A 10,314-nucleotide genomic window follows, 5' to 3' on the forward strand; every position below is an offset into this window, starting at 1 on the left:
ACTCTAACCTTCTCCTCAGCCTCAAGTAAAATCTACGGTCCAAGTGTCCTCCGCTCACCCACATCACTCCAAAACAGGGGGGATCAACATCTGCGTCCATACAACGCCTCAAACGGAGCCATCTGAATGCTCGTTTGATAGCTGTTGTTGTACGCAAACTCAACCAGTCTCACATGTCGATACCACCCTCCTCCAAAATCCAGGACGCATGCCCTCAGCATGTCCTCTAGAGTCTGTATGGTTCGCTCTGACTGACCATCTGTCTGTGGGTGGAACGCCGTGCTAAAATGCAGCTGTGTACCCAAGGCTTCCTGCAAACTCCTCCAGAAATGTCACGCCCGGGTACCAGCGAAAGCATATCCGGTCGCGTGCACAGACCCGCCGTGTACACCACAACACAAGTATACACAAGGCGTCTACACACAAGGCGTCTACAAACCATATAGTAAAAGCATATAATTCTAACCAGGTAATCAGAGCACGACTTAAAAGTTTAAACTTATACAATCCAAAACCTTAATACAGTAAATAAGAAAATAGTACAATTTACAACAATGTAAGTTACATCTCTGTACGAAACTACATAAACTGGTGGAGATCGTCTAGTACACGTCCAAAAAGGCTCTAGCTAGTCGCAGACCCCTCGCCAAAAACCCTAGCCTTTCCCGCGGTGGAAGGCTCTGTGAAAACAACAACAAAGAGGGCGTGAGAACTATTAAACAATAGTTCCCAGTGGGTAAGCCGCCGAGAGTGGCGAAGTACACCACTAGGTCAACTGTGGCATGAGTAGGTAGCAATAAATAAGCAAGTAAATGCAGATAATACAATAAGCAACTATATGCAACAGATATGGAAATAAACTACTCATGCTATTCGCTCAACTATAAATAAATAACAATAGATTGCAGGTATCAGTTATCATGATAGATTCTATCAATCATATTACTTGACCATTTAACCAAACATATATCAGAATGTATGCAAGATAACTCACTTTACTGAAATTACAGATGATATCATGTAATTACCTTGTTCCATAGCAAGAAAGAGACATAATGTCATTCATTATGTTGCTAACCAATCATGATGTCAACTTCTAAGTTGTTCATCACTAAGCTCACTTTAGATGTCAACTTTCTAGTATGTTCATCAATAAGTTCACTTAACCAAAGACATAAAGTACTTTACTACTATGTCCAGCTAAGATTAAAGTACTTGACCTAACCCAATTTCTAACAGACTTACACAAGGTAAGTTCGAGCTGCGCCGTGCCTAATGGCCCCGTGGTAGTCAACATCCCCACTCGAGGAATGAGCCTCCCCCACGGCATTCCATTTCGGCGCTCACTTCGTACATTTGCGAGCATCTGTCGCTAAGCTGTTCGGGAGTGCTGGCTTGGGGGGGAGCGACCCCGCAAGCGTGTGCAAACGCGCACAATGGCATGCATGCCGTAGTCCAAAGTACCAGTCTCACAACAACATCATGTCCCTGACATGGAATCTCAACTCAAGCCACTCCGGAACGCGGGGCTTGGGGGGGCGCGACCCCCGCAAGCATGTACGAAAGAGCATAATGGCATGCTAGCTATAGTCCAGGGTACAAATATCTCAACAGCATCATGTCTCTGACATGGAATCTCAACTCGACCCAAGGTCGGCACTGTAGTACCCAATCATAAGTCACTATCAACAACTTGTTGACAAGATTCTTTCAGTCGTTACGATAACTTAACAAGTTAAAGCTTTACATCACACTAGTGATTCTATCCGGCTATACCTGGTCAGTCACTCACCATCTCTCACCACTCCTTACACATAAGGAAAGTGGTTTACTAAGGTTCTATTCATAATTCATAGACTCATGGCACATATCCTGTAGTCCAATATAAATCTCTACTTGACTATACAAGTACGTTATCATATCCAAATCTAGTTATTTACTAGATTATATTCAGTTGAATAATCATTCAAGTTATGCCATCATATGAAAGTCTCGTTACTTACTAGAACATATACCATAATACAAGGCTATCATGTGAAAGTAGAAACTAACAAGGTAATGCAAGCAAGTAAAACAAGCGATAAAACACTCTTCACATGATCTCTATGCCATTCATTCTACAATTAGAAATGCATATGCCAAACAAAGGCCTTTACCTGATCTTTCAGAGTATAGCAATTATACATACCATTGCATAGCTCATTCCTAAATGCATCCATCTCTTTGTTGTTCAACAGAACTAATTAGTCCATTCACAAACTTACCATTCTATCCTCGTGGATAACAACAAGCCAAAATTGCATATGTCAGCTGCTAGTGTCATGAATCCATAGTACTTAACAGGTAACCATGTAGAATGGACAAGTCATAAGTCTGTAATTACCATTTACCGATGCTATCATATCCGATATGATCTACACATCAATGCATGTCGCAATGCCCGGAACTATATAAATATTCACATGCATATGGAATAACTTCAACTCAGATGTCAAAGGAGACATAGAGGAAAATTCACCCATTTCGGGAAGGTCCGACCCACCTATCACCAAGCTCAATCCAGCCAAAAGGAGTCACGAACCCTGCTCAATGAAGCCTCGACGCTGCTGAAAACGAAACACGAAAAGCGTATCAAAACTACGGCCGAAATGTCCAATTTCGGTACAATTTGCACTTAGTACAAAGTAATAACTTGAATCCCTATTTTGGGTTCAGTTAATACCTCAAATTAAGTTTCCCAAAAGGCCCTCCAATGCCAGTCAAAGACAGTCCAAGAGTCAAATACCGTCTTGCTGCGAACAATACCAAAACAACGTCATTATAGTCGCTTATAAGCTATACTAGTCGAATTCCTGCAATTTCAGCCCTCTAACTGAAATTCTTGCTTACCTCAGGGTAGAATACCTTCTAAACTAGCCTCCCAGGTTACCAAAAGAGCTTACTGTGATTCGCAAACCTGCTGGGAAGATAAAAGCTCAAACTGCATCAATTCGCTCGATTAATCCGCGTATAGTCCGACATAACTTCATAAATAGCGGAACATCTCTAATAAGCTTTAAAGTAGCTTATCCCAGGTCTAAGGAGGTTCATTCACAGCTAATTAACTCATATTTAATAGCTGAATTCTCAGTTTAAGTCAGTTGGAAGCAAAACTCAAAATCAATAATCAAATCGACGAATAGAACGCCGATAACGGAAAAATCGAGTCGTTTACCTTCTCAAGCTTCCAACCAGTGAATTGCTGGTCCAGAGCTGCGAAAAGCCTTCCAAAACACACTCCCACACGTCCACGTAAGCTCTGCGACGCTCGTAAACAACGAAGAACAAGCGCGGCGACGAAAACGAGCGAAATCCGCGATTTCGACGTAGAGAGAGAAAAACCCTAGAGAGAGAGAGAAAAGAAGATGGAAGAACACTCCTCTGATCTCTAACAACCTCCACAGAGCTCCTGGAGTCGTGCTGGGTCAAGTAGATAGGGATCAAGATGTGAAATTACCAAAACATCCCTACTGCCACGTATCTGCCACTGTGTACCGGTACACGATATGGCTGTACCGGTACAGCAAGCAGAAAAATGCTGATTTCGCCAAAGCAATGCACTTTCTTGCTTTTAGCTTTCCAATCACCCTCTAACTTGTCCAAAAACTTGTCTAAGCCCTTTAGAATATGTAGGGTAGTTTCATATACCATTTCCCGCATTCGAACTTCGCAATTGACCAATTTCGAAGCATTGCAATTGATAATGCATTTACGATGCAATTTTTCAATTGCCATTACTTTCTTATTTCAGTAACTTGTCAAAACCTTTCAATAGTCTTGCAAAAGTCGTAGACCAGTTCCAAAAGCCGATCCAACCCTCGAACTTACCAAGAGGCTCAAGATTCAGTATATTACAAGAAATGTGATACAAACCTCGGGTCTCTATCTGATATAATCGACACTGGCACGCCGTGCAGCCTAACTATCTCATCCAAGTATAGCTGTGCGAGTCTCTCTCTGGACCAGGTAGTCTGAACCGGTAGTAAGTGAGCGGACTTGGTCAGTCTGTCCACTATCACCCAAATCGCGTCGTAGCCACCCTGCGCTCTAGGTAATCCAACGACAAAATCCATAGTGATGTACTCCCACTTCCACTCGGGCACTGGCAGACTTTGAAGCTTGCCAGCAGGCATCTGATGCTCGGCCTTCACCTGTTGGCAAGTCAAACACTGAGCCACAAATCTGCCAATGTCTCTCTTCATTCCAGGCCACCAGAACCGTGCCTTAAGATCCTTATACATCTTGGTTCCTCCAGGGTGAACCGTATAAGGGGAACAATGAGCCTCTCTCAGAATGTCCGCTCGAATCTCAGGATCCACAGGCACACACAGTCGGTCCCTGTACCTAAGTACTCCCGCACTGTCCAAAGCAAATCCCTCAGCCTGCCCCCTGTCTAGCTGCTCTCTAATCCTCAACAAATACGGATCTCCACTCTGTTTCTCGCGGATCCTATCCAACAGAGTGGGCTGCAACACAAGAGATGTCAGCCTCGCCGTAGACCCAGGGGGTACTATCTCGAGTCCCAGCCGCTGTAGCTTCTCGAGTAGGGGTCTCTGCTCAGTCATCCTCAAACTCAGGCTCTGCACTGATTTCCTGCTCAACGCATCTGCCACCACATTCGCCCTGCTGGGATGATACTGAATACTAATGTCATAGTCCTTCAGTAACTCCAACCACCGGCGCTGCCTCAGGTTCAGCTCCCTCTGTGTGAACAGATACTTGAGACTTTTATGATCGGTGAAGATCTCGCAATGCTCGCCGTACAAGTAATGCCGCCAGAGCTTCAAAGTAAATACCACTGCGGCAAGCTCCAAGTCATGCGTAGGGTAATTCTTCTCATAATCCTTTAATTGCCGTGAAGCATAAGCAATCACCCTACCATGCTGCATCAGCACGCAACCAAATTCACTGTGCGATGCATCACTGTAGATCACAAATCCTTCCCCCATCACCGGAAGGGCAAGGATAGGAGCCGACGTCAACCTCAGTCTCAACTCGTCAAAGCTCCTCTGACAGTCGTCGCTCCAGACAAAACGAATCCCCTTTCGCGTCAAGCGCGTGAGGGGTGTGGAAAGCTTCGCAAAGCCTTCCACAAACAGACGGTAATATCCTGCCAGTCCCAAGAAACTCCGTACCTCAGTCACCGTCGTCGGTCTAGGCCAATCTCGAATAGCCTCAATCTTCTTCGGGTCCACTGCTACACCCTCGGCTGAAATCACGTGGCCCAAGAAAGCAACCTCCCGTAGCCAGAACTCGCACTTTTTCAACTTGGCATACAGCTTCTTCTCTCGCAGAAGCTGTAGTACAATCCTCAAGTGCTCCTCATGCTCAGCATCACTCCGGGAGTATATCAGGATATCATCGATGAAGACTACCACAAATCTATCCAAGAATGGCTTGAACACTCTGTTCATCAAATCCATGAATACGGTAGGGGCATTCGTCATTCCAAAAGGCATCACCGTGAACTCATAATGCCCATACCGAGTCCGAAAAGCCGTCTTGGGAACATCCTCGGCCCTCACCCTCAGCTGGTGGTAACCTGACTGAAGATCAATCTTCGAGAAGACATGAGATCCCTGCAGCTGATCAAATAAATCATCAATACGCGGCAAGGGATACTTATTCTTGATGGTCACTTTATTCAGCTCCCGGTAATCCACACATAACCTGAGTGAACCATCCTTCTTCTTTACAAATAGTACTGGTGCTCCCCAAGGCGATACACTGGGTCTCACAAACCCTCTATCCATCAAATCCTGAAGCTGTGTCTTTAGCTCTCTCAGCTCTGCCGGCGCCATCCGATAAGGTACCTTTGAGATTGGTGCAGTTCCAGGGACTACATCAATCACAAACTCAATCTCCCTCTCCGGCGGCAACGTCGTCAACTCGGGGGGAAACACATCCGGAAACTCGCGGACTACTGGGATGTCCTCCAGTCTCGGCGCCACCGTAGGTACCTGCACAACAGTCGCTAGGAAAGCGACACATCCACTACTCAGCATCTGTCGAACCCTCGCCGAAGATATCCAGGTGGCAAACAACGTGCTCCTGCAGCCTCTGTAAGTGAACTCCTCCTGGCCTGGCTCACGGAACGTCACTGTCCTCGCTCCGCAATCAATCGTAGCATAGTACCGCGCCAGCAAATCCATACCGAGCACAACGTCGAAATCCTGCAGCTGCCCTAGCACCAACAGGTCTGCGGGCATGACCCACGAGTCCAGCTGCACCGGACACGACCAACAACACTCTGCAACCTGTAAAACATGGTCCGGGATCTGCACCTCTCGTGCCTGTGACAATGCCCCTAACTCTAGACCATGCAACAATGCAAATGCTCCGCTAACAAAAGAATGCGAGGCTCCAGTATCAAAAAGAGTACGAGTACGAATGCCGAAAATCAAAGTGATACCTGCCACCACTCGGTTGGCTGCTGTAGAGTCCTCCACCTGAGCTGCATAGACTCTGCCACTCGGAGCCTGCTGTCGTCGCTCACCCTGTCGCGGCACGTACGACCTATCCTCCTGGCGGTAACTCGGTGCTGCTCTGAATGACTGCTGAGGTGCTGGTGGAGCCGAAGTTGATGATGGTGCTGGAGATGCTGCTCGGGGACAGGCTGCCCTCATGTGTCCCGGCTGACCACATCCGTAACACCGGCCCTCCCTCTGCTCGCACTGTCTGGGCCAGTGTGGTCCTCCACAGATCACACACTGCGGCGTCCTCTCTGGCTGTCCCCTTTGACGAGAGTCCCTTGATCGCTAACGTCCCGAGAACCCACGACCCTGAGAACGCGATCGTGGAGGCCTCGGCGGACGTCTGCTACTCGACTGGCCTCCGTCGTCTGGAGCTGGGCGCTTCCTATCCTGACTCTGTCCCGGCCCCTGAGTCCTCTCCCGCAGCGATACCTCTCATCTCTCTTCCCATAATGCCTGCTCAATGGACGCATCCAAAGTCCTCGACCTCTGCGCCCTAACGAACCTGAATAGATCAGGTCTCAAACCCTGCTCGAACAAATAGACCATATGTGCCTCATCTCTGGCTACAAACGGAACACAGTTCAGGAGTCTAGTAAACTCCCAAACATACTCCTAAACTGTCCGCTCGCCCTGCTGGATCCTCTTCAAGTCCTACTCAATTTTCTGTTTCATGCTGTTGGGAAAATACATCCCATACAGTATTCTACAGAACTCATCCCAACTCAGCTGCGCCGCCACCAGTCCCTGATCTCGCCTCGCTCTCCTCCACCAGTCACGTGCATCACCTGACAAACAGTGTACTCCCAGTGGTACCTGCTCCCCCTCCGGAACGAACAGATCCTTAAATAACCTCTCCATCGCACTGACCCATCCCTCAACAACCCAGGCCTCAGTGCCGCTACCATCGAAGATCGGTGGGTCAAATCGCCGAAAACGAGCTAACCTCTCCGTCCACCGCTCCTGCTCGGCCTCAGTCAACGGTACTGCCCCCCTAGCCGACGCAACTGGAGCTACTGGAACTGCTGCCGACGGAGGAACTGCTGCAGCTGGTACGGTCACTGGAGTAGTTGGTGGTAGAACAGTCTGCTCTGGTACACTCGGTGCTGAACTCGGTGACTGAGATATCCTCTCACACAACCTCTGCAACAACTCCCCCTGCTGCCTCGTCACCTCAGTCAGGGCAGCCAGCTGTGCACTCAGATCCGGGGGTGCCGCACGATCCCGCACCAACTGGGCACGCTCTCGCAACGACGGTCGACCTCGGCGACGATACATAGCTGAAAGGAACAAATCGGGGTCAGATACAACGCAACACTCTCGACCCAATCAACGAAAGTCTAGAAGGCGGTCCCTGTTTTCCTCCAAAATTATGTCGTCTGCAGCCAACATAATTTCTCAGGCCAAAACAGGAACTCCTTCAATCACTCACCCCACTCTAGGAGGAGTTAGAACAGATAATCATTGACTTTCGCAATAAAATTACGCCTCTCGCGTCTTACTTTCCTAAGGTTTGCCAAACTTAGGTTTCCTAGATCCCAACGACCTATAGCAAGGCTCTGATACCAACTTAATCTGTCACGCCCCGGTTGTCTCGTTCCCTGGGCACGCCGACAAATCCGCCGTATACAAAGAAATTTTCAATATATACGAAGCGACAGCTGTACCTGTAAATCAAACACTACTACGAACAGTAGTAGAGAGCTGCTAGAGAAAACAAAAGCTAAACAAACTGAGTTTCATATACATAGTCCAAAACCAAAATACAGAGCTACTCGCACTAGCGAGTTAAGTCAACTATGTACATAAACTCGAAACAAAACATCTACCTGCAGTAGGGGCACCTCTAGCTCAGCACGTCGGGTAGGGCACTAACTCGTGACGCCCTTGCCTCGATCCTGGTCCACGGACGGTGCAGCAGCCGGAACCTGTGGCTCTGCAGAAACATAGGTAACAACTGGGCGTGAGAACTACTGTAAAAACAAGTAGTCCTCAGTGGGTACCGCCCAAAACAACATCGGTCACCCACTAAGTCTACAGAAGGGAGCAAGAATAGTAGGAAAAGCAGGAAGTACACTCTACCGCTATCAATCACTACACTATCATGCTCTACACTAACCAACTGTAGGACATTTCAAATCTGACCTAATCCAATCGTGACTGTAAGTATACCCGTCCCCTGGACTGTGAATACACCCGTCCCTGCCCCGTTGCGACTATCAAGCTCTATCCACACTAACTGGTCCGTGGAGAGCAAGTCCAACTGGCATGAGCGACACCAACGCGAAAGCACAAGCCTGACTCCGGAGTGGCACTCGTGGGCGCTACCCAACCGAGTATGCAGCGTATCTCTGTCGAGCTCAATCAGGCTCCAACTAGCCAAAGTCAAGAAATCGACTCAAACTGGTCTAACAACCAACAGGTAACGTGCCCTCGGCACAATCTGACGCCAAAAAGGCGATACGGGTCCACCGTCAATTCTGACGGCACCCAACAGTCCGGAACAACCTGAGCGACCCTGTAAAAATCCACTCGGCATACCAGCACGAGCGTAAATGTATTCTAAACTACCTGGAGTACTCGTCTCGAAGATACTTCGATAGTACAATTTACTACGGCTCCTAAAGCTAAATCAGGCAGTTTAGTCAAGTGACAGGTCCAAATCGCAGGTTTTCTCCTAATTCAGTTTCCAAGTCCAACATATATAATCTACTTAATTTATTACCACATGCTCCAAATTCAGATTTGCATTCTATCATATAATCCATGAATTCGAGCTAGAATAAAGTATCCAAAGGTCGATGATTATACATGCCGACGAATATGAACTTAGGAGTAGAAACCGATGTAACCCACCTCAAACGCTAATCTCTAGCAGCTAAGGACTCCCACTGGTGAAGAGCAACCTGCTGGATTACCCGGAACCCGCCGAGTACAGAAATCGCCTAATCTCGAGCTCTATGTAACAAAATTCACCAATTCAGTCTAGAAATTACAGCAGTGAGGTACAACGGAGATTCGACCAAGCTAACCTTCACCGAATCCAGCAAGTAAGGGCTTCGTGGATTCCTCTTGAAGTCCCGAATCCAACGAACCAAGTCCGGTCACAATCTGATGCTCCTACGTCGAGAACGAGCTGAAAAACTAACGGTCGACGATGGGAATCAGCAAACAGCACCTAGCTCGAAATGTCAATACTTGATGCAACGCAACGGAACGCTCACCTCAACGGCTAATCGGTCAGCGACATGGCGCCGAGAACGGCGAAAACGCACCCTCGCCTAGCTTCCTCGCAGCGCTATGATCCCAACCGTATCCCCGAACGGCTTCGCGGCGCGACGTCGGTGTCGAATCCGAGCTCCAACCGAACTCCTCCACGGTCGAACCAAGCTAGAGAGGGAGAGGGGAAAAAGGAGCAGCAATAAAACTCCCTCTCAAGCTCTCTACGTCTGTATAAAGAGGTAGGTGGAGTGGTGATACAAACGAGGGAGAGAATTACTAAATTAACCCTCTACCTACCCTCTTGTACCGGTACACGGGCTCTTGTACCGGTACAAGAGCCAACCCGAGAGCTGCTAAGCCTCTGCGCGATGGTTGTACCGGTACAGCCACTCTGCTTGTACCAGTACAGCAAGCAGAAAATGCTGCTGCTTCGCAGAATTCATCGCGATAAGCTGCCCTCGCGTCGCACGGAGTCCGTTTTACGTCTATTTGACGCCAACGCGACTCGGACTTGTCCCGACACTCTCCAGAGCTGTCGACAAGCCTCCACAACAGAACACCAGGGATCTCACATCCTCCC

The 10,314-nt window shown here is 48.0% G+C and overlaps 1 long non-coding RNA gene across 2 annotated transcripts; it reads right to left on the bottom strand.

Moving 5' to 3' along the window:
- Positions 661–2,932, bottom strand: LOC109717821. 2 transcript variants are annotated; one of them, XR_002218316.1, is made up of 4 exons: positions 2,890–2,932; positions 2,723–2,792; positions 2,543–2,606; positions 661–680 (listed from the first exon to the last, which is right to left on the bottom strand). It is a non-coding gene; the product is annotated as an uncharacterized LOC109717821 (long non-coding RNA). The 2 variants fall into 2 exon arrangements; XR_002218315.1 differs by lacking the exon at positions 661–680 and having other exon boundaries at positions 2,009–2,606.

Source organism: Ananas comosus, linkage group 11 (assembly GCF_001540865.1).
Source record: "Ananas comosus cultivar F153 linkage group 11, ASM154086v1, whole genome shotgun sequence".
NCBI classification, from domain to species: Eukaryota; Viridiplantae; Streptophyta; class Magnoliopsida; order Poales; family Bromeliaceae; genus Ananas; species Ananas comosus.